The sequence below is a fragment of the Saimiri boliviensis genome, chromosome 5 (genome assembly GCF_048565385.1).
Source record: "Saimiri boliviensis isolate mSaiBol1 chromosome 5, mSaiBol1.pri, whole genome shotgun sequence".
Classification (NCBI taxonomy): Eukaryota; Metazoa; Chordata; class Mammalia; order Primates; family Cebidae; genus Saimiri; species Saimiri boliviensis.
The window spans coordinates 149,970,457-149,993,844 of record NC_133453.1 but is presented as its reverse complement, the minus strand read 5'-3'; the positions used below and the strand labels follow the sequence as shown (position 1 = coordinate 149,993,844).

The following is a 23,388-nucleotide window of genomic DNA, read 5'->3' as shown; positions in this document are numbered from 1 at the left end:
GGAAAAAGAATAGCGACTCCATAGGCAGGAGACAGGACAGAGAATGGAAGCAGAGACTCAGAACCAAGTTGCGATGACAAAACTGCCTGAGCAAATGACATAGGTACTGTAAATTGTCTGCCACTTTGCAGGTGTTGCCTTGGTAAGTACAATTATTTGAATTAAATAGTTGTGTTTGCACACCAAAGTTTGTGACTGTAAAAGTCACGCTACTTCTGTAATCAACCTGAATTAATTTTATAATCAGAAAATGGCCATGTTTTAAAAGTAGCAAGAGGTAGCTGGGGGTGGTGGCTCATGCCTGTAATCTCAGCACTTTGGGAGTCTGAGGCAGGCAGATCACCTATGTCAGGAGTTCAAGACCAGCCTGGCCAACATGGTGAAATCTTGTCTCTACTGAAAATACAAACATTAGCTGGGCATGGTGACTTGTGTCTGTAATCCCAGCTACTTAGAAGGCAGAGGTAGGAGAATCTTTTGAACCTGGGAAGTGGAGGTGGCAGGGAGCTGAGATCGTGCCACTGCACTCCAGCCTGGGTGACACAGCGAGACTGTGTTTCAAAAAAAGAAAGAAAAAAAAATTAGCAAGAGATATGCAGAAAGTAGAGCTAGTCGTGGAACTGAAGGGATGTGTTGGCTTTTTGCAGATGAAGATGGTGAGCCATTACGTGCTTCTATTAAATGTGTTGTGGGAAGGCTTGATACCTATTTGATCAGTCATAGTAATTTCCTTGGCAATAAGCTCTAGTTTGATTTTACAACAAATATTTCCATACCAAGATTGATTTTGTAGCTTTTCCTGTGAATATTACTGGTGGTGCTAGAGTTACAGTGGCAGCTTCCACTTACATTGCAATTGATTGCATTAAAAGGGCTTTGCAAGGCAGAGAAATTCAATTTGCTAGCCATTTACTCCAAAGATATTTTTCTGAGCAAGAAAAAAAGGCAAAAGATTTCTCATCACTAAGAAGATTAAGAAAGTTTCAGAGCCTCATGAGAAAATGTAAAAAGAGGCTGGTCAAATAATCAGAAACTACATTATTGAAGAGCAATTGTGTAACAGTCATTGAGGCTTTCTCTTCTTCTAATGACTGTTTGATTGTCTGACACTGCTCAAGACTCAAGCCTCGGCAGGTTCTGGGAAAAAGAAATACCAGCATAACTGCTCACACACTTGGAGCTACATTCATTTTTCGGATATAATCATTATGTAACATATATCCTCCTAATTGTTTTAATTTTTCTAAAATATACATTATGTTTAACAATACAAGAGATTTTATAAATTTTGTGAAAGTTATTCTCCTGTAATAAGCTCAATTCTATTTTTTTAGGTTCATCTATAATTTATAGTCACTTTATGATTATGAAATGGTATATGAATTTGGACAGTACAAAAATTAACTCATTTCAATACTCAGAGTTATGCATTATTTAAATTTCATCTATTTACTAAACATATACAGGCAAGGTTTTGTATTAGGATGTCATTTACTATTACATCATGAGCATTTTCTTATGTCAAAAAGATTATTCCAATAGATGACATTCCTGATTAATATTCTTTTAAAAATCTGTTACCATATTTTTTTGAACAATTTCCATATTTTTGGACACATACTGTTTTTAATATTTAGTACTAAAATGTATTGAGTAAATATCATCTTTTTTATAATCAGCTGTTATTTTCTGTTGGCAGATTCCCACATTTGTAATTACTACCCAGCTATTCATTGTTTAATTTTACTATAAATTATTTTGAAGATATTAACAGTTTAAGATATTTACATATCATTTGTTAATCATAATAGCACTGGACTATGGAGGAAGTACCTTGAGGATTTAGGCATGGTTTGTTGAAGAACATGTAAAGTATTTATTATATTAAAATAATAAGAATTCCTATTCTTAGTTTATTAAAGTTTTGTTTTAAAAATAAAAGAATAGAAGTGCTGTTTTTTATTAAATATCACTTCTGCAGCGGTTGATGGGATGGCATAGTCTAGTCCATTTGTTATTTTGAAGCAATGTGATGTAAGATTTTTTTAATGGGAAATAAAATCATTCATCCAATAAGTACTATTTGGTTATTGAAAATTTTCTTTTAAAATTATTGTTGAGATCGACTGAATTATTTTTAGGATTTTTGTCCAGAGAATCAAAAAAACTTGATTGCTTTTTCTTTGGAACTAGACTGGGTTTTTGTGTGTAACCTGTCTTAATATAATGAGTTGATTAACTTTCTAATTTACTGCATGCTTTAAAACACAGTACATAGTGTCCTAGAATAATTGCAGAAATATTTACCATGAAGTTTTCCACACCCAGAACTCACGGAAGGTAGTTTTTCACCATGTTTGTAAACTTCAAGGTAATTGCGCCCTTCACTGCCCTTGCAATGCCCCTGTTTCTTAACTTTATATATATATGGATGCTTTTTTACTTCCTTTCTCTTTCATACCCTAATTCTATTTGTATTCATTCTTACACAGTTTGTAATACGACTTTCTGAACAAGTACTTAAATAAATAGCTTGTGATAAAGACTTTATTTCTTATTTGCCACTCCAATCTATGCTTTTATTTTGTTTTGTTTTGTATTTGAGACAGAGTTTTGCTCTTGTTGCCCAGGCTGGAGTGCAGTGGTGTGATCTTGGCTCACTGCAACCTCTGCCGCCTGGGTTCAAGGGATTTTCCTGCCTCAGCCTCCCAAATAGCTGGGCATACAGGCATCCACCACCATGCGCAGCAAATTTTTTGTATTTTTAAAATCTATCTTCTGTTTCAGTGCTTCAGCTACTTTGTGACCTATTATTTCTGCATAATATTTCCAGTATGAATCCATTATGTCTTATATTTCCCCAAGTTATGGATGACTTGATTGCCTCTAACTGCCACTCCCACAGTGTTCTGATGAATGTAATTGTACACATCCCGTTATCAAATTGCTGAAAACTGCTCTCTGTATGGTCTCAGCAGCAGGACTGACGGTCAACAACAGCTGTGCCTGTTTAACTGGACCTGGGCTGCAAGGTTCTCTGTAGAATGGCTGCACCTGTCTATATTCTTATTGGCTGCGGATTAGGTTTCCTCTATCCCCAGAATTTTACTAGCACTGCATTACCCAGCTGTTTTTGCCAATCTCTTATGAATAAAATGATAGCTGATTATTGTTTTAATTTGCATTCCTTTAATTACTATAATGTTTGAATAACTCTCCAAATGCTCTTTTGCTTTCTGGCTTCTTTTTTGAATTACTTTATCTGTTCATATCCTTTGCTTAGTTTTCAGTTGATGTGCCTGCATTTCATCTTGTTTATTTAAGGAGTCCTTGCATAATCTGGATATGGACGCTTCTTAGTATTAGACTTGGCAAAGAGTTAACCTCAATCTGTGATCAGTCAGCAAATTGTGTCATAGTCTCTGTGGAACAGAATTTTTTCTTCTGATATAATCACGTATCAAATATGGCAGCGTTCGATCTTGTGATTTGTACTCTTGGCATTTAGTTTATGAAGAGCACTCCTTGCTTTTAGATTACAAGTGTGTTTTCCTATATTGCCATCTATTCGGTTTTTTTCCTTTCACATTTAGTTTTTAAAATACTTAGAACCAAATGCTACAGCTAGGTTTATTAAAAGAAAAATCTACTTTGTTTCTTTCAAACTACACTGTGTTATTATCTATAATGTCTTGAAAAAGTGAATTGAGTAGTTTTCCAGCTTCCTGCATTATTTGAAACACATCACATATTGTCCTAGAATAATGGCAAATAAACTACATTGCCCAGGCCTAGGGCCTATGGAAAGTAATTTTCTAACGTTTTATATATATATATATATATATATATATATATATATATATACACACACACATATATGCATGTATATATACACACATATACACATTATATATGCATATATACACATTATATATACATATATATGATGTTAAAACGTTAGAAAATTACCTTTCGTTATATATATAATGTAATTTCATTATATATAAAATGTCATATAATTAATATATAATATGTATAATTCATGTCAGACTAACTTCAAGGTAATCATGAAATTGTATTTTTATATTTTTCTTCCTCTAGGGACTCAGGTTTTCCAAAACCTTATGCTAAAATATCCCTGTGTCCATTGGTTTTTAGTGCCAACTTTTCCAGATTTTATGAGCCTAACTAGGCTTCAATATGTCTTTGAGATCTCTATTGTGTTACATTAGCCTTTCAATTTCTTTTTGAGCCAGCACCATACTGGTCTTGTTTTTTTAATAACTTTATGGTATATCTCAGTATCTGATATGCTTAATCATTCTTCTTTGCTCCTTTTTTTTTAAAAAAAAAAAGTCGTAATTATTCAAAACATTCTTTATCTCATAATTTTTTTTTTTTTTTTTTGAGACGGAGTTTCTCTCTTGTTACCCAGGCTGGAGTGCAGTGGCACAATCTCGGCTCATTGCAACCTCCGCCTCCTGGGTTCAGGCAATTCTCCTGCCTCAGCCTCCTGAGTAGCTGGGATTACAGGCATGCGCCACCATGCCCAGCTGATTTTTTGTATTTTTAGTAGGGACGGGGTTTCACCATGTTGACCAGGATGGTCTCGATCTTTTGACCTCGTGATCCATCCACCTCGGCCTCCCAAAGTGCTGGGATTACAGGCTTGAGCCACCGCGCCCGGCTATCTCATAAATTTTTTGATCAATGTTTTGAGTTTCTCAAAATCTCCCGTTGGAATTCTGATGGAAATGGTTTGAATTTATAGATTAATTTAGGAATAACTAACAAATTTATATTTTTAGCTCTTCCTAATCATGTGCAAGAAATGTCTTTTGTTTCAGAAAACTGTATAAATGTCACTTTAAAAAGTTATTTTTTAACAGTGATTTGTGTTAATCTTTTTGCTGTTTGTAATGAAGAGTCCGACCGTAATTGTTTAATGTTTGACTCCTGACACTGCTTTTTAAGCCTCGTTCCTTCTTCTTACCCTTGTACCTCATTTCTAGGCAAGCTGATAAAAAAAACCCGGTGCTCTCTCTTTGGGTACTAATTGGAGTTTCAAACCATGCAACCACCTACAGCTGTGCAGAATTCCTCACCCAGGCCCCCCTCCCTAAATGCAACACAAAACCCTGGCCAAGTCAGGCACGGTGGTATGTGCCTGTTCTTCCAACTACTCAGCAGGCTGAGGCAGGAGGATTGTGAGAGCCAGGAGCTCCAGCCGAGCCAGGGCAACATAGTGAGACCCTGTGGGTATCATATCAAACAACTCCAACAGGAACAAAAATAACCTAGCCTGTCTCCTCCCTTTTCCCACTCTCTCAAGCCATTTTAGTCCAGCTTGGGAAGCCTGCCACGCTCTCCCCCAAGAGCCTTGCTGTTCGAATGACAAACCTTTCGTGCACTCTCAGTGTGAGTATGGTAACAGCTAAACCAGATTCTGGATGCGGTGGTGGGGAGCTGGGGGGGCCTGGGGGTAGGGTTGGGGGGGATCCATCTTCTTTCTGCAGAGCAACATGACAATATTTAATTGTGTTTTATTTTTATTATGGTCTTACATTTTGTAAAGTGTTACATTTTTTACTAGTTTTACTTTTGTAGAGAAATATTTGGTTTTGGAAATTGACCAAGATCTGACATTTTGCCAACCTCTTGTTTTCAGTAAAGTATTTGTTTATTCTCTTATTTTTTCTATTCAAATTATTATATGATCCATACATAACAATAGATTTATCAGTTCCTTTCTAGTCCTGACACCTGATAATTTTATTATTTTCTTATATTATTATCTAGAAGCTCCAAAATGACTTTAAATCATCATGGCTCTTCTAGTGGGCATTTTTGCCTTATCCTGATTTTTTTAACTACTCGTAATCAATTTATTAAAATCGTTGACCTAAGCATCTTTGCAATGGCAACTTCCACCTGAACTCCTGGCTCAGTACTGATGGAAGTCATCTGCTTAACAATCTCAGAAGGACTATGCAAGTCCATGAGTCGCTGTGCATTCTCAGCCGGAGACAGCCCCATGTCTTAGAACCTTCACCACCAGGAGTTTTTCTTGTCTTGGTAGGCATTTCGACTGGTCCTTTCATTCGCGTTCTTTTCCTTTGCTCCTGGGATGCAGTCAGCACACACCTTCCCCAGGGATTTTGCATTGCAGCTCGTTAGAGTGATTCGAATTCGGTGAATCGCCACCTCCAGCTCCACGGGTGTTTTTCCAGTATCCTTAAAAGCTGTGGCTGCTGCGTGCCTTCCTGACCGACTTGTTCCTCGAGTTGAGAGAACAGTGGTGAGTCAGGAGCAGGAGTGTGGCTACCACCGCGTCTTCCCCAGAGCGCCTTATCCTGATCTTAAAGAGAAGGCATCTAAAGGTTCTCTGTTACCTGTGTGTACCCTATGGATGTTACAGGCTATGTATATTTTTGGAATGTAACATTTTTCAAGATTAAGAAGTTTTCTTCTATGTCAAATTCACAAAGTGTTACTTTTAAAATCTTCTTTTATGTTTAATTTTAGTGGGTGCATAGTAGGTGTATAAGATGCTTTGATACAGACATGCAATGTGAAATAATCACATCACGGGGAGTGGGGTATCCATCCTCTCAAGCATTTATTCTTTGTGTTAAAAACAATACAATTACATTTGTTTAGTTATTTTATGATGTAACTTAAGTGAATTAAGTTATTATTGACTATAGTCACCTTGTTGTGCTGTCAAATAGTAGGTCTGATCCATTCTTTCTATTTTTTGTATCTATAAATCATTTTTACCTCCCCCCAAGCTCCCCACTCCCCTTCCCAGCTTTTGGTAGCCATCTTCTACTCTATATCCATGAGTTCAATTGTTTTGATGTTTAAATCCCACAAATAATTGGGAACATGTGGTGTTTGTCTTTCTGTGCCTGGCTTATTTCACTTAACATAATGATCTCCAGCTCCATCCATGTTGTTGCAGAGAACAGGATCTCATTTGTTTTTATGGCTGCATAGTATTCCATTGTGTGTACATACCACATTTTATCCATTGTCTGTTGATGGACACGTAGATTACTTCCAAGTCATAGCTATTGTGAACAGAGCTGCAACAAACATGGGAATGCAGGTATCTCTTCCCTATACTGATTTCCTTTCTTTGGGGAATGTGCCTAGCGCTGGGATTGCTGGATCTTATGGCAGCTCTATTTTTAGCTTTTTGAGAAACCTCCAAACCATTCTTCATGGTGGTTTAACTAATTTGTATTCCCTTCAACAGTGCACAAGGGTTCCCTTTCGCCACCTCCTTGCCAACATTTGTTATTGCCTGTCTTTTAGAGACAAGCCATTTTAACTGCAGTGAGATGATATCTCCTTGTAGATTTGACTTGCACTTCTCTGATGACCAGTGATGTGGAGCACGTTTTCATATACCTGTTTGCCATTTGTATGTCTTAACTTTTAAGAAACATCTATTGACATCTTTTGCCCATTTTTTGATCAGATTATTAGATGTTTTTTCCCCTAGAGTTGTTTGAGCTTCTTATGTATTCTGGTTATTAATTTCTTATCAGGTAGGTAGTTTGCAAATATTTTCTCCCATTATGTGAGTTGTCTTTGTTTTCTGTATCTTTTGCAGTGAAGAGGCTTTTTGACTTCATGTGATCCATTTGTGCGTTTTTGCTTCAGTTGCCTGTGCTTGTGGGATATTGCTCAAGAAACTTTTCCCCATATCAGTGTCCTGGAGAGTTTCCACCAATGTTTTTTTGTAGTAGTTTCACAGCTTGAGGCCTTAGATTTAAGTCTTTAATACATATTGATTTGTTTTTTGTATGTGGTGAAAGATAGGGGTCTAGTTTTATTCTTCTGCATATAGATATCCAGTTTTCCCAGCACCAGTTATTGAAGAGACTGTCCTTTCCCCAGTGTATGTTGTTGGCACCTTGCTTGAAAATGAGTTCACTGTAGGTGTGTGGATTTATTTCTGGGTTCTCTATCCTATTCAATTGGTCTTCTTGTCTGTTTTTATTTCAGTACCATGCTGATTTGATTACTATAGCTCCGTGGTATAATTTGAAGTCAGGTAATGTGATTCTTCTAGTTTTGTTCTTTTTGCTTAGGACAGTTTGGCTATTCTGGGTCTTTTGTGATTTCATATAAATTTTAGATTTGTTTTTTCTATTCCTGTGAAGAATGTCACTGGTATTTTGATTAAAAATTGCCCTGAATCTTTGCAATTGCTTTGGGTAGTATGGCTGTTTTATAAATAGTGATTCTTTCAATCCATGAACATGAAATATTTCTAGATTTTTTTTGGTTGTCTTCTTTATTTCACTGGTGTTTTATAGTTTTTATTATAGAGTTTTGTTTTTTTTTACTTCTTTGGTTAAGTTAATTTCCAGATATTTAATTTTATTTGTGGCTATTGTAAACGGGATTACTTTTTCAGTTTCTTTTCAGATTGTTTACTGTTGGCATTTAGAAATGCTACTGATTTTTGTATGTGGATTTTGTATCCTGCAACTTTACTGAATTAGTTTATCTGTTCTAATAGTTGTTTTGTGGCGCCTTTAAGTTTTCTGATAGTTTAGTTACTTCTTAATATCATAAAAATGTTTTGGAGTTTTTCAGAAGCTTTCTTTGAATCTGTTGAGATAAGCACATGTCTTTTTCTGCCTTCCAACTTGGTTTGTTCCACTGATAAATTTTCTAATGTAAATTCTCCATGCAGAATTGTTAGTTAAATGGAATTTTGGCCTGTAGTGTATTCATTGCTATCCCTTTCTAAATATTTTTAATCCTCAAAATTATTTTAAACCTAAGAATCATTTTTCAAAAATATGGAAAATGTTAGCAGAAACATACTGTATTATATTTAAAAAACAATCGGTATGATACTGGGTCGTTGGAATTGGTGGAAGATTCTCCTTTATGGCCTAAATAATGCGTATGTGACCAGATCATTTAATGTCTCTCTGCCGGTATAGCATTCAGATCGGATCACATTTATCAATTGAGTGACTTAGATATTGTAATTCTCCTTTTTAAAATTTACTTCTTTCTGAAAGGGGTCAGTTAAATAGTTGATTTATGAATTTCTCCTGCAATGCAATCTAATATCGCTTATACACCTTAAAAGCTTACATTATTATGTGCACGTATGTTCAAAATGGTAATTTTTTTTCTAGGGTTTAAACATAAAAATGTGATATTTATCTTTATTTACATTTTTGAGATAATTTTTTTTCTGCCAGGTATTAAGCTTGTTATCTTGCCTGGTATATCTTTTCCTTCTGTTTTATTTTTAAATATTTGTTTAAAGTGAGTCTACTGGAGACAAAACAGTTTTTTTTGAGATGGAATCTCGCTGCAACGCCCAGGCTAGAGTGCAATGGCACAGTCTCGGCCCACTGCAACCTCTGACTCCCTGGTTCAAGTGATTGTCCCGCCTCAGCCTCCTGAGCAGCTGGGATTAGTGGTGCCCACCACCACACCCAGCTAATTTTTGTATTTTAGTAGAGATGGGGTTTCACCACTTTGGCCAGGTTGGGCTTGAACTCCTGACCTCAAGTGATCTGCCCACCTCAGTCTCCCAAAAGTGCTAGTATTACAGTCATGAACCACTGTGCCCAGCCTGATACAACATTTTTGAACATTTAAAAGTAAATTAAGTCTGAAAGTGTTTGTCTTTAAATTTTTGTTTTAAATCTATTTGCATTTATCATAACATTAAAAAATATAACTGAGTAAAAGCGACTTTTTGGTGTATAATTGTATGAATTTCCTTGTATTTATAGGCTCGTGTAACCACTACCACAATTAGGATACAGTGTAATTCTGTCACCCTTGTTATTTTCTGAAAGTGTTCCTACAAACTTCCTATGTTGAAGCCCTAACCCACCCTGTGACTGTGTTTGGAGATGGATCCTCTCGTTAAGTAACTGAGATTAAATTAAGTCATCAGAATAGACCCAGGCTGGGCACGGTGGCTCGTGCCTGTAATTCCAGCACTTTGGGAGCCTGAAACAGGGGGATCACCTGAGGTCAGGAGGTCAAGACCAGCCTGTTCGACATGGCAAAACCCCCATCTCTACTAAAAACACAAAAAATTAACCAGGCATGATGGCGGGCACCTGTAGTTGCTGCTACTCGGAAGGCTGAGGCAGGAGAATTGTTTGAAACCAGGAGGTGGAGGCTACAGTGAGCTGAGATCATGCCACTGCACTGCAGCCTGGGAGGCAGAGTGAAACTCCGTCTCACACACACACAAAAGGCCCTGATCCAATATTAGTGTCCTTAATAAGAAGAGACACAGAAAAAGCTTGCCCCCTGTGTCTCTCCATGCGCACTCACTGAGGAGAGGCCAGGGAAGGTCACATGGAGAAGGCAGAGGTCTGCAAGCCCAGAAGGCAGGCTTCACCTGAACCATCAGCAGGGCCTGGATTATGCACTTCCAGGCTCCACTAAAGAGTAAATTCTGTCCCAGCTACTCTGCAGGTTGCAGTGGGAAGATCACTTGAGCCTGGGAGATCTGCGCTGCAGTGAGGCTTAGCAGGAGAATGGCTTGAACCCAGGAGGCAGAGGTTGCTGTGAGCTGAGATCAGTCCACTGCACTGCGGGCCTGGGTGACAGAGCAAGACTGCATCTCAAAAAAAAAAAAAAAAAAAAAAAAAAAAACAAAAAACGGAAAAAGAGAAAGAAATACGGACAGTAGAGGTGATTCTGTGAGGCTCAGAAAGACAAGCAACAACCTGTGAAGAAAACCTCCACCTCCATAAAGAACACATAAATAATGATGTACAGTGTTGGTGGAAATGTATGTGAGGGTCATTCTGGGGAGGACTCAGTCCTTGAACTTGCAGACTACAGAACGGTGAGAAAACAAATTTCTGTTACTGAAGCCACTTGGCCTATGGTATTTTGTTGTGGCAGCCTTAACGGACTAACAGGCTACCCAAAACTCCCTCAGGCTAACCTCCATCTCTGGCCCCCAGGGATCACTGATTTCATCTCAATTACTATTGTTCTGTATTTTTGAAAATATCACATAACGGTGTCATAGAGTGTATAACTAGAGTAGGCTTGCCTGTTTCACAGAGCATCCTGCCTTTCAGACTCATCCAACTGCTGTGTGTATCAATAGCTCACTTCTTGTAATTACTGAGTAGTAGTCTATCGAATGAATGAAGCACAGCTTGCTTGTTCATTTACCTATAGAAGGAAATGGATTGTTACCAGGTTTTTGGTGATTATGAATAGAGCTGCTACAGTGTGTGTGTGTGTGTGTGTGTGTGTGTGTGTGTGTTTGAAAACACAGTTTTATTTCTCTAAAGGAAGTATGCTAAAATGGGATTGTTGATTATATGCAAAGTATATTTTTACCTTCTTAAGAAACTTTTTCTGCACCGTAACTGCAGGGTTTTGCTTAACCCCCTGAAATGTTTGATAATTCCAGCTGTGCAGCATCCTTGCCAGGAGTGTGTGTGTGTGTGTGTGTGAGTGTGCGCACGTTTTAATTTGAGAGTTTCTGGTTGTTGGGTAGAGGTCTACAATTTTGTTTTGAATTGCATTTCTCTGATGGCTTATGATGTTGAACATCTTTTCATGTGCGATTTCCATATCCTCTTTGGTGAAGGGTCTGTTCAAAATGTTGGTATGTTTTTAACGAGGTTGTTCGATTTCTTACTCCCAGATTTTGAGATTTCATTGTTTTTCCTGCATACAAGTTGTTTGTCATGTATGTGATTTGCAGATACTTTCTGCTGCCATGTACCTTGTCATTTCACTTTCCTAACTGAATCTTTCTTTCCTGCTTTCCTTTCCCTCCCTCCCTCCCTCTCTCTCTTCCTTCCTTCCTTCTTTCCTTCTTTGCTTCCTTCTTTCTTTTTTTCTTGACGGAATCTTACTCCGTCTCCCAGGCTAGAGTGCAGGGGCGTGATCTTGGCCCTCTGCCACCTCCTCCCTGGTTCCAACAATTCTCCTGCCTTGGCCTCCCAAGTAGCTGGAGTTACAGGTGTGCACTACCGTGCCTGGCTGACTGTTTGTATTTTTAGTAGAGATGGGGTTGCACCATGTTGTCCACGCTGGTCTCAAACTCCTGACCTCAAGTGATCTGCCCACCTCAGCCTCCCAAAGTGCTGGGATTACAGGTGTGAGCCACCATGTCCAGCCCCAAACTTTATTTCTTTAAATAAACTTTTTTAGTTTTTATTAAGTCGAGTTAAATAGATTGTGATTTTGGTGCTAGGCCTAAGAATAATTTGCCTAACCTCAGATTATGACAGTTTTTATTCTCTATATTTTCTTCTGAAAGTTTCTAAAATGGAAAAAAATAGATACATAAAAATTTAGATATATGATTAATTTTGAGATAATTTTTGTATAAGGTTTGATGTTTAGTTAAAATTTAATTTTGCACATGAATATCCACTTGTTCTAACACCATTTGTTGAAAACCTTTTTCTTTGTCAAGAATCATTTGACTAGATGTGCTTTGCTGTATTTCTGGAGTCACTATGTTGTTCAGTTGACCTATATGTCTGCCCTCTACCAATATCATACTGTCTAGGTTACTTTACTGTGGATTTATGGTAATTCTAAAATGTAGTGGGATTTCTCCAACTGTTTTTCTGTTCCATAGTTGTTTTAGCTGTTCTCTTATTCTTGTATAAAAGTTTAAAATAGCTTGTCTATATGTATAAAAATTCCAGCCAAGATATTTATTCAAGTTGTATTATATACCTCTATCAATTTGGGGAGAATTTAAATAGTAACAATATTAAATATTCCGTAAATATGGTATGTCTTTGCATTTTTAAAAACCATCTTTTACATTTCTTTCATCAGTGTTTTGTAGGTTTTAGCATACATACTGTGTACTTGTTTTGTTACATGCATACACAAATACCATATTTTGGGAGACATTGTAATTTATAACATTTTCTTATAGTTTTTGTTTCCAACTGTATATTGCTAGCACAGAAAAATATAATTGAATTTTGGCATATTGATGTATCCTGTGATCTTGAAAAACTCACTTATTTTGCTTCCAGAATTGTTTTCATAGGCTTATATGAGATTGTAAGGGGTCTTCATTTTCATTCAGTTGGTGGTATTTTCTAATTTTTATTGATAGTTTCTCTTTAATCCAGGGTTATTTATAGGTGCTTTATTTAATGTTTGCAGGTATCACTGGTATTTTTCTGTTATTAATTTATAATTTACTCCTGTGCTCAGAGAACATATTGTAAATTTGCTAAATTGTCATTAATCACCAAGCACATACAAAGAATGCACTCTGCTCTTGTTGGGTAGAGTATTCTAAAGATGTCAATTAGGTCCATTTGGTTGAAGATGTTGATTTCTACCTCCTTTTTGACTTTCTATTAGCTCTGTCTACTGTGATGAAGAGAATTGTTAAAGTCCTCTCTATATTATAGATTTCTTTCTCCCTTAAATTCTCTAGGTTTTTGCTTCATGTATTTCATAACCTGATTGCTATGTGTGTAGAGTCCCAAACGTGTACGCACATAACAGTAGAGTTTCAAAATACGTGAAGCAAAAGTCTATAGAACTTAAGGGAGAGATACACAAATAGACCCCCTTATCACTAAGTCATGTTTCTCTTTATCAGTAGAAACTGTCTTTGCTACAAAGTCTACTTTGTCTAATATTACTGTAGCCACTTCCTTTTCCTTTTGGTCTTTTTATGCTGTATCTTCTTAAACCCTTTCACTTTAAGCTACTTATGTTCTTATATTTAAATTAGTTTATTGTCAACAGTGTACAATAGCGTCTTGCTTTATTACCCTATTCTAATAATCTCTTTTTAATTGATGTGTTTAGGCCATTTATACTTACTATTAACATTATGGACGGGCGCTGTGGCTCGGGCCTGTAATCCCAGCACTTTGGGAGGCCTAGGTGGGTGGATCACCTGAGGTCAGGAGTTCAAGACCAGCCTGGCCACCATGGTGAAACCCCATCTTAAAAAAACAAACAAACAAAAACAAACAAACAAACAAAAACATTAATATGTTTGAATGTGGTTCTATCATTTTATCATTTTTTGCTTTTTACCCCGTTTTTATTCCATTTATCCTGTCTGCCTTATGTAGGGTTATTTGAACATTTTTGTTATTGTCATCTTCATTTTAAGTGATGTATTAATTTTAAATACAATTCTTTGCATAGGTATTTTTGTGATCACTTTAGGGATTGCAGCATACATACTGAATCTTTAAACGTCTATTTAGAATTAGAATTGTACTGCTTAAGTGCAATATAGAAACCTTTATAGGACACTTTAACTTCATTTTTTTTTGTAGATTAGCGTATATATTTTGTGTTAGACTCATTTAATCTAAAATATTTCTTATTGAATTCTGGGAAATTTGTTCTAATTTCATCACATAAGTTATTTCCTGAGGGATTTTTTTTTTCACTTCTGGTATTTCCTATTATCCAGATGTTGTCACCTACATATTTCCTTTGTCTCCACGTTCCTCAGTTCTGATTCTTCAGTGCTGCCTTTGAGACTCCAGTGTGATCTTCCAGACCGCTCACTTGTTCTTCAGTCATTTACATTTTATTTATTCCTTTCAACATGTTCCTTCTTAAAACAGGTTTATATCCTATAACTGATACTTTATCACATTCTTTTTCATGTCGTTTCTTCTCCATGCTACTAATGTTCTCTTGTGTCTTTGATATATTTATTTAGAATATTTTATTTTATTGCTTCATCTTTTTCAAAAATTTCACTTCATGTCAAAAATGTTGTCTAGTTTTTCCTTTTTAAATTCTGGATGTACTTTTTAGATGTCCAGTAATTCTGTGTGAGGCAGCAGCTGACCTGCCTGGTGACAGGTGTCAGAGGGAGGCTGAAGGCCAGGCCTCAGGTCATGTCCTTCCATATCATTGGCACTTTTTTTTTTACTGTCAGTTATGGTTTTCCTGCCTTCAGTTATGGATTTTTTTTTCATTTGTTTACTTGCATTATTTTTCTTATTTTAAATGACTCTTTGAGCATAAGAAATACAGTGCCTTGAACACAGTAATCCATACATAATTATTATATTTATATTGTTACCATTAACAATAAGGTTTAGTTTTGCACATGAATATCCAGTTGTTCCAACACCATTTGCTGAAAAGCCTGTTCTTTGTCAAGAATCATTTGACTCGATTTGCTTTGCTGTATTTCTGGAGTCAATCTTTTGTTTAATTGACCTCTGTGTCTTTCTTTTCACCAATACCGTATTGTCTAGGTTCATTTCCTGTGCATTTATGGTACCTCTAAAACTGTAGTGGTGAATCATCATTCACCATCTTATGATGATGGTGAAGATGTTGGATGATTTTTTCTCCAAACATACCTGATGCATTTTCACTTTAGGAACTTTGAACTTTGTATTGCCTCTGTTTTCCTACAAATCTCATGGTTAACTTCTTCCATGACTTAGATTCCAACTACAAATATATTTTCTAAGGAAACTTGCTTTTTTTTTTTTTTTTTTTTTTTGATACGGGGTCTCATCATGTCACCAAGCTAAATTGCAGCGGCACAGTCTTGGCTAACTGCAGCCTCGACCTTCTGGGCCCCAGCAGTCCTCTACTTCAGCATTCTGTGTAGCTGGAGCTGCAGGCATATGCCACCATGCCCTGTTCATTTTAGTTTACTTAATTCTTTTTTGAGACAGAGCCTTACTTTGTTGCCCAGGCTGGAGTGCAGGGGTGCTACCTTGGTTCACTGTAGTCTTAACCTCCTGGGCTCAAGTGATCCTCCCACCTTGGTCTCCCGAGTAGCGGGGACCAGACCTGCACCACCAAACCCAGCCAACTTCTGTATTTTTTGTAGAGACAGGGTCTCACCATGGTGCCCAGGCTGGTCTCGAACTGCTGGACTCAAGTGAGTCTCCCACTTTCAAAATGCTGGGATTACAGGTATGAGCCACCAAGCCTAGCCAGTGAAACTTATTTCTTTTGCATTCTATTTAATGTGGCTTCTCTTACATAATTTTCTATTATGTTACTTTATTTTAATTTTGTGACTGGACATACCACAATTAGGAATTTTCTTTATTACCGGTTTTCTGTCTCCTTTGGTAAAATTTAAACGGTGGTTCAGTAACCATGTTAGCTACTGTTGGAGCAGAAACTAGGGCCTAAGCTTATCTAATATGATGTGTATTACTTTTTTAAATGTGTATACATTTCTTTAAATATTATTTCTTGAATTTCATACAATGCTAGTCAAGATATTTTAAATAGACACAGTTTGAGAGTATACTTATTAAACGAATTTTAGACCTTGGCAATAATCATGAAGGTTAATCTGTCTTTATTTTTTTTTCAGGAATGCATTCAAAGAACACAGAAAATTTTATGCCATTTATGAAACCAGGTAAGTCTATCATACCTGCATTTTATCAATGAAACGTTTTCACTTACTACTAATGCTATGAATATGAGTAGTGATTGTAATATGAGCCGATAACTTATTTTATGTATTTTGTTTTTGAAATGCTTGTCAAAATTATGTTAAGAAAGATATAGAGAGAGACTAAAAGCATATAATGATGAAATGGTTTCACCTTAACTTGTGTACTTCTGTTGTAATTTTAAATGAAAGTTTTGTTGAATTCTCTCAGGGCATCTGATTCTAGGACTAAGTGTATGCCAGTTTAAAATCGAGTGGTTTAGCATGGGAAGGAGCTTCAGAAATCCTCATTTGCCGTATTTGGAAAGGTAGCCCAAGAAATGTAGGCTTGCCCAAGATCACACGGCTACTCAGAAGCAGAGTTAAAAAACGAAAACATGTTCCTTACCTGTATCACCATGCTCTCAAATTGCCACACAACGACTGGCAAGGAAATGCCCATGCAGTTATTTTGTGCATATAAAATCACATTCTGCAGCTGATACTCTCTTAGAAAGAAACAAACTGACAACAAAATCTTGCAGGAACAGTTTAGAAGTTTTATATTTTAAGAAAACTAATGGTGTAATAGTTCTTTTTTAATCTTTAAAGATTCAGCTACACTACAACTTCACAGTTAAAACTTCTCTGGATATCAACCACTCTCAACCTCCAAACCAAATGAGTTAGCATTCCAGGCAAAGTTCCTTCTCCTCTGGGCTGCTTTCAAGTGTTGGCAGTTATGGATAAAACTACTATAAACATTTGTGTGCGGATTTTTGTGTGGACATACATTTTCAACTCAAATTCATAAATACCAAGAAGCGCGGTTGCTGGATTAAATGGTGTAGTAGTCTGTTTCCGTGCTGCTAATAAAGACACACCTGAGACCAGGTTATTTATAAAGGAAAGAGATTTCGTTGACTCAGTTCCATATGGCTGGGGAGACCTCACAATCATGGCAGAAGGTGAATGAGGAGCAAAGTCATGTCTTACATGGCGGCAGGCAAGAGAGCTTGTGCAGGAAACTTGTCTTTGTAAAATAATCAGATCTCTTGAAACTTATTCACTACCACAAGAAGAGTGTGGGGAAAACCACCCCCATGATTCAATTATCTCCACGTGACGCAACCCTTGGCACATGGGGATTATTATAATTCAAGATCAGATTTGGGTAGGGACACAGTCAAACTGTATCAAATGGTAAGAATATCTTTAGTTTTATAAGAAACTGTCAAACTCTCTTTCAAAGTGGCTGGACCACTTTGCCTCCCAGCCAGCAATGAATGAGAGTTTCTGTTGCTCCACAGCTCAGCCAGCATTTGATGTTGTCAGTGTTTTTGATTTAGCCAGTCTAATAGGTGTGTACGGCCATGGCATGGATGTTTTAGGGGAACAAGAGACACTGGGGGCCTACCTGAGGGTGGAGGATGGGAGGAGAGAGGATCAGGAAAAATAACTACTGAGTACTCAGGCTTAGTACCTGGGTGATGAAATGATCTGTACGCAAACTTTCATGACTTGAGTTTCCCTGTATAACAAACCAACACATGTACTCTTGAACCTAAAATAAAAGTTAAAAGACTTCCCGTAAAGCTACAATTATCAAAAGGGTGTGGTATTGGTAAAAGAATACATAAATAGATATATAGCTAACAGAACAATGAGCTGAGAAACAGACTCATGCAAATGTAATCAACAGATCTTTGACAAAATAGCAAAGGCCATTCAATGCAGAAAGGATAGAATTTTAAATAAATGGTGCCAAAATAATTGGACATCCACGTGTAAATATATGTGTGTATATATATACACCTCATATATATGTGCCTATATACATAGGCTATATACAGTGGTATTTGCTTCTCTGTTTCTGCATTAGTTTTCTGAGAATAATGGCTTCCAGCTCCATCCTTGTCCCTACAAAGGAGATGATCTTATTCCTTTTTATGGCTGCATAGTATTCCATGGCTGCATAATATTCCACATTTTCTTTATCCAGTCTGTCATTGTTGGACATTTGGGTTGATCCCATATCGTTGCTATTGTGAATATGCTGCAGTGAATATACATGTGCATGTATCTTTTTAATAGAATAATTTATATTGTTTTGGGTATATCATGTCCTTTGCAGGAACATGGATGGAGCTGGAGGTCATTATCCTTAGCAAACTGATGCAGAAATAAAAAAATTAAGTACTGCATGTTCTCACTTATAAGTGGGAATTAAATGATGAGTAAATGTGGACACAGAGAGGGGCATATGGGTTCATTCCACATTTTTTGCATTGTGAATAGTGCTACAGTGAGTAGACAGGTTCATGTGACTTTGTGATAGAATGATTTGTAATCTAATGAGAGTGTTGGGTCAAATAGTAGTTCCATTTTTAGCTCATTGAGAAATTGCCATACTGCTTTCCACAATGACTCAACTAATTTACCTCCCACCAACAGTTTATAAGTGACCGCTTTTCTCTGCAACCTCACCAGCATTATTTTTTGACTTTTTAATGAGAGCCATTCTGACTGGTATGAGACAGTATCTCTTTGTGGTTTTTATTTGCATTTCTCTAATGATCACTGATATTGAGCTTGTTATCATATGCTTGTTGGCTGCATGTATGTCTTCCTTTGAAAAGTGTCTGTTCATGTGCTTTGCTCACTTTTAAATGGGGTTGTTTTTTTTCTTGTCAGTTTGTTTAAGTTCCTTACAGATTCTGAAGATTAGACCTTTGTCAGATGCATAATTTGCAAAAATGTTTTGCCAATGTAGGTTGTCTGTTCCTTTTGCTATGCAGAAGCTCCTGAGTTGAGTGAGATCCCATTTGTTAATTTTTGTTTTCGTTGTGATTGCTTTTGGTGTCTTTTATTATAAAATCTGCCCATTCCTATGTCCAGAATGGTATTACCTAGGAGGTTTTTGGCTGAGGCTATGGGGTTTTCTAGATACAGGATCATATTGTCTGCAAACAGGGATAGTTTGACTTTCTCCCTTCTTGTTTAGATGCCCCTTATTTCTTTCTCTTGCCTCATGGCCCTGGCCAGGACTTCCAATGGTATGTTGAACAGGAGAATAGGACTGGTGAGAGACAGCTTCTTTGTCTTGCTTGGGCCAGTTTTCCTGAGACGGAGTCTCACTCTGTCGCCCAGGCTGGAGGGCAGTGGCACGATCTCGGCTCACAGCAACTTCCAACTCCCAGGTTCAAGCCGTTCTCTGCCTCAGCCTCCTGAGTAGCTGGGATTAAAGGCATCCACCCCATGTCTGGCTAATTTTTGTATTTTTAGTAGGGACAGGGTTTCACCATGTTGGCCAGGTTGGTCTTAAACTCCTGACCTCATGATCCAACCACCTTGGCCTCCCAAAGTCCTGGGATTACAAGTGTGAGCCACCGTGCCCGGCAAGGGGAATGCTTTATAAGAAGTCTGGAAGTTGGGTAGTGTCAGTCCTCTGACTTTGTTCTTCTCCTTCAGTCTTGTGTTGGCTATTTTGGACCTCTTGCCTTTCCATACAAACTTTAGAATTAGTTAGTAAACATTAGAAAACAATTTGCTGGCATTTTGATTGATACTATGTTGAATCTATAGATCAAGTTAGAAAGAACTGACATCTTAGCAGTGTTGTTTTCCTGTTCATGCACCCGAAATATCTGTTTAGATTTTTGATTTCTTTCATCGAGGTTGTAGTTTTGCACTTTTCCTCACATAGATTTTCCACGTTAGATTTATTCCTCAGTATTTTGTTTTATGCCACTGATCAAACAGCTTTTTAGTTATATTTTTCTTGTATTGATTACCACAGATATTATAGTAGGCATTCTTTTATTAGAGTCTAATATGAATTATAATTTTCCTTCTTCACAATTATGATTAGTTTTAATTCTATATACATTTTAAACCCTACAAATTGTTATAATTAGCCTGAAAGGATATTTTACACATTTAATGTTCATTTAGATTTGCTGACATATTTACTACTTATGTAGTTCCTAATGTTTTTATACACTATTCTGTTTCTCTTAGCAATTCTATTATCTACAGGAAGGACTCCTTTTAGTCTCTCTTAGTGCAAGTGAACTGACAGCAATTTCTCTGAGTTTTTTGTCTGATATATCTTTATTTTCCCTTCAAAAGTGAAGCATGTTTTCACTGAGAGTAGCATTATTTGTTGGCATGTACTTTCTTTCATCCCTTTAAAGATTGGATTCCAGTGTCGTCTTTGTTGTCCTGTTTCTGTTAAGAAGTCAGTCGCTGTCAGTCTTACTGCTGTTCTTTGAAGTTAATTTGTACATTTTGGGGATGTGTGTACAATTTTTCCTTTGATTCTGATTTCCAAAACTTTTACTATGGTATCATTTTCTTTTTTCTTTTCTTTCTTTCTTTCTTTTTTTTTTGTTTTGTTTTTTGAGACAGAATCTCCCTCTGTCGCCCAGGCTGGAGTGCAGTGGCGCAATCTCGGCTCACTGCAGCCTCCACCTCCCAGCTTCAAGTAATCCTCCCACCTCAGCCTCCTGAGTAGCTGGGACAACAGGCACCCACCACCACACCTGTCTAATTTTTGTATTTTTAGTAGAGACGAGGTTTCACCATATTGGCCAGGCTGGTCTTGAACTCCTGACCTCAGGAGTTTGGTCCATGTGCTTTGGTCTCCTAAAGTGCTGGGATTACAGGTGTGAGCCACTGCACCCAGCCCATTTTCTTTTTTTAAAAGATGCTTTGGTTTTATAGTTCCTGTGAATTTGTGGCCTAATCTCTTTTTTACCAATTTTAGAGATGTCTTCTTAGCCATTATCTCTTCAAATATTGTTTGCATGCCATTAGATCTGTTCTCCCCTCTGGAACTTTAATTAGAACTACGTTACACCTATTTCACCTTAGTTTTGGGTCTTTTATTCTCCTTTCTGTTTCCATACTTCATTTTTTTTTTCCATGCTTCTGTCTGGTTATTTCTTACTGACCTATCTTCCAGGTAACTGTTTCCTTCTTCCTTGTATCCTGTCTGCCATTTGGCCCATAGTTTGCGTTCTTAATTTGCCATTGTATTTTTCAGTTCTAGATTTTCCATTTAATTAGCTCATATAGGTTTCAATTCTCTGAAGTCTTTTTCTATCTTGTCATCGATGTCTTAAGTATGTTAATCAAAGTTTTGGTAAAGTCTGCATCTGATAACTCTAATACCTGAATCACTGTGGCTATTATTTTATTGTTAGTTTTTCAGGTTCTAGGTCCCGGTATGCTTTTAAAATCTGATTTAATGCAAAAGATCTGCTGTAAAGTATAAAAATTCTAGACCAATATCGTGCAGTAGGACTTTCTGTGAAGATGGAAGTGCTCCATGTGTGTGCTGTGTATGCTATCCCATATGGCAGCTACTGGCCACATGAACGGTTTTGTGATGGTTAGTGCGACTGAGAAAGTACTTTTTAATTTTATCTACCTTTAGTCAATTTAAATGTAAATAGCCCCACGTGGCTTGGGGCTGATGTTGTTCTGCGCGGCTCCAGATGAAGCTCCTTGCCTGGCACTGTGTAGTAAATATTGCACGCGTTCTGGTTGGTATTTCTCCCACCAGAAAGGATGTTCTTTAGGTCCCAGCAGGAGCAGATGACCGTCGTGTGATCAGCCGCCCAGCTGCGGTTCCGCGTGCCTTGGCTCGCTCTCTGGTTACCCTGTCTCCTGGTTTGTGGTCCCCCAGGGTCATACATGAAAGCCCAGCATGAGAACTGGGCCTCCACCCTGCCAGTTCTGAATCCCAGTTTTTGTTTCCTAGGACGATGGGAACCCTGGGGTTCCTCCTCAGCCTTCCAGCCCGCCGGCACCTGCCGGCTGCTCAGCTCCTCTGCCTCTTGGCCTGTGCCACTCAGGAGCTGGCAAGGCCCGAGGACAGTAACGGGTCAAACTCTTGAAATCACTTTTCTGCACTTCTTTTTTCTGGGATCTTGACCTCGCAGGCCCTGGCTGTCTGGTGGCCCTGATCCTCCATGCTCATGTCATGAGGCCTGCCAGCCTCGTGAAAGCTCTGCACAGCCCCACGCCCTCTCAGCTGCTTTCCGTTCAGCTTCTCAGCCTCTGCCCCACACGGCTCACGAATCATCAGCTGGGCTGCCTTAGCGCAGACCCTGAGATAAGTGTTCCAGTAAAAGTCATTTATTTGGAGGCTGCAAGGAACACTGGTCATGGCACGGGGAAATGATAGAGATGAGAGGGCAGCTAATACATTTATTTCATGAAGCCAGTTACCACGGGAAGCGACTGGGGCTCAGCCCTCCAGGGAAGCTCTGGAAAATGGCTCAGAACACCTGTCTCAGATTTGTCATGCCTCATTTTTGAGGGATCTAGGGGGTTTTTGCACTGACTCCCAAGGGCCATGTTGGGAGGGAGTAGTGTCTGTATCCACCACCCGACCCGCACCTCACATCCAGCCCGCCAGTGCTCAGAACAGCCTTCTGAGCTTCCCCAAACCCCAAGTCGTCAGGCACTGAGACGCACACACAGGCACTGAAATCTGCTGGATCACAGTGAAAGGCTGCCACAGACGTGACATGGAAGGTCAGGTTCACCTCCATGAATTTGTTTCCCTTCCAGGATTTTGGCCCCTTCAGTCCTGGCTACTTTAAGAGCTCTCAAACGCCCTCATACATTAGGTTTTTCTATTTTTATCCGTTTATTTTCTGCTTGTTCTGAGTGGGAAGATTGGTCTCCTGAAAGCTAGTCAGTCATAGCTGAGAAGTGGAAAGCTAGGTTATTATATTTTGGACACTAAAAGTATTTTTACTGAATGATTTATGGGCCTGGACACTAAAATATCTTTCTATTGATTTGGAATTTGGATAACTGTGATCCAATTTCTACCAGTGAAATGAGAGTATTTTAAAGACCATCAAGCAACTCTCAGTAAACGTGGACCCATTGGAGACTCATTTCCTCATTGCAGTGACCTACTGATGTATGTCCCTTCCAATTAAACGTGTCTCTTACTGTATTTGTTA

At 37.9% G+C, this 23,388-nt stretch overlaps 1 protein-coding gene across 1 annotated transcript in view; it reads left to right on the top strand.

The window, feature by feature from the left end:
- GABRB3 (gamma-aminobutyric acid type A receptor subunit beta3) overlaps positions 1-23,388 on the top strand; it is a 290,847-nt gene that overhangs the window by 25,307 nt on the left and 242,152 nt on the right. Inside the window, exon 2 of the mRNA XM_074400139.1 lies at positions 16,340-16,387. The gene's annotated coding sequence lies outside the window, so the exon portion shown is untranslated. The remainder of the gene's footprint in view (positions 1-16,339; positions 16,388-23,388) is intronic.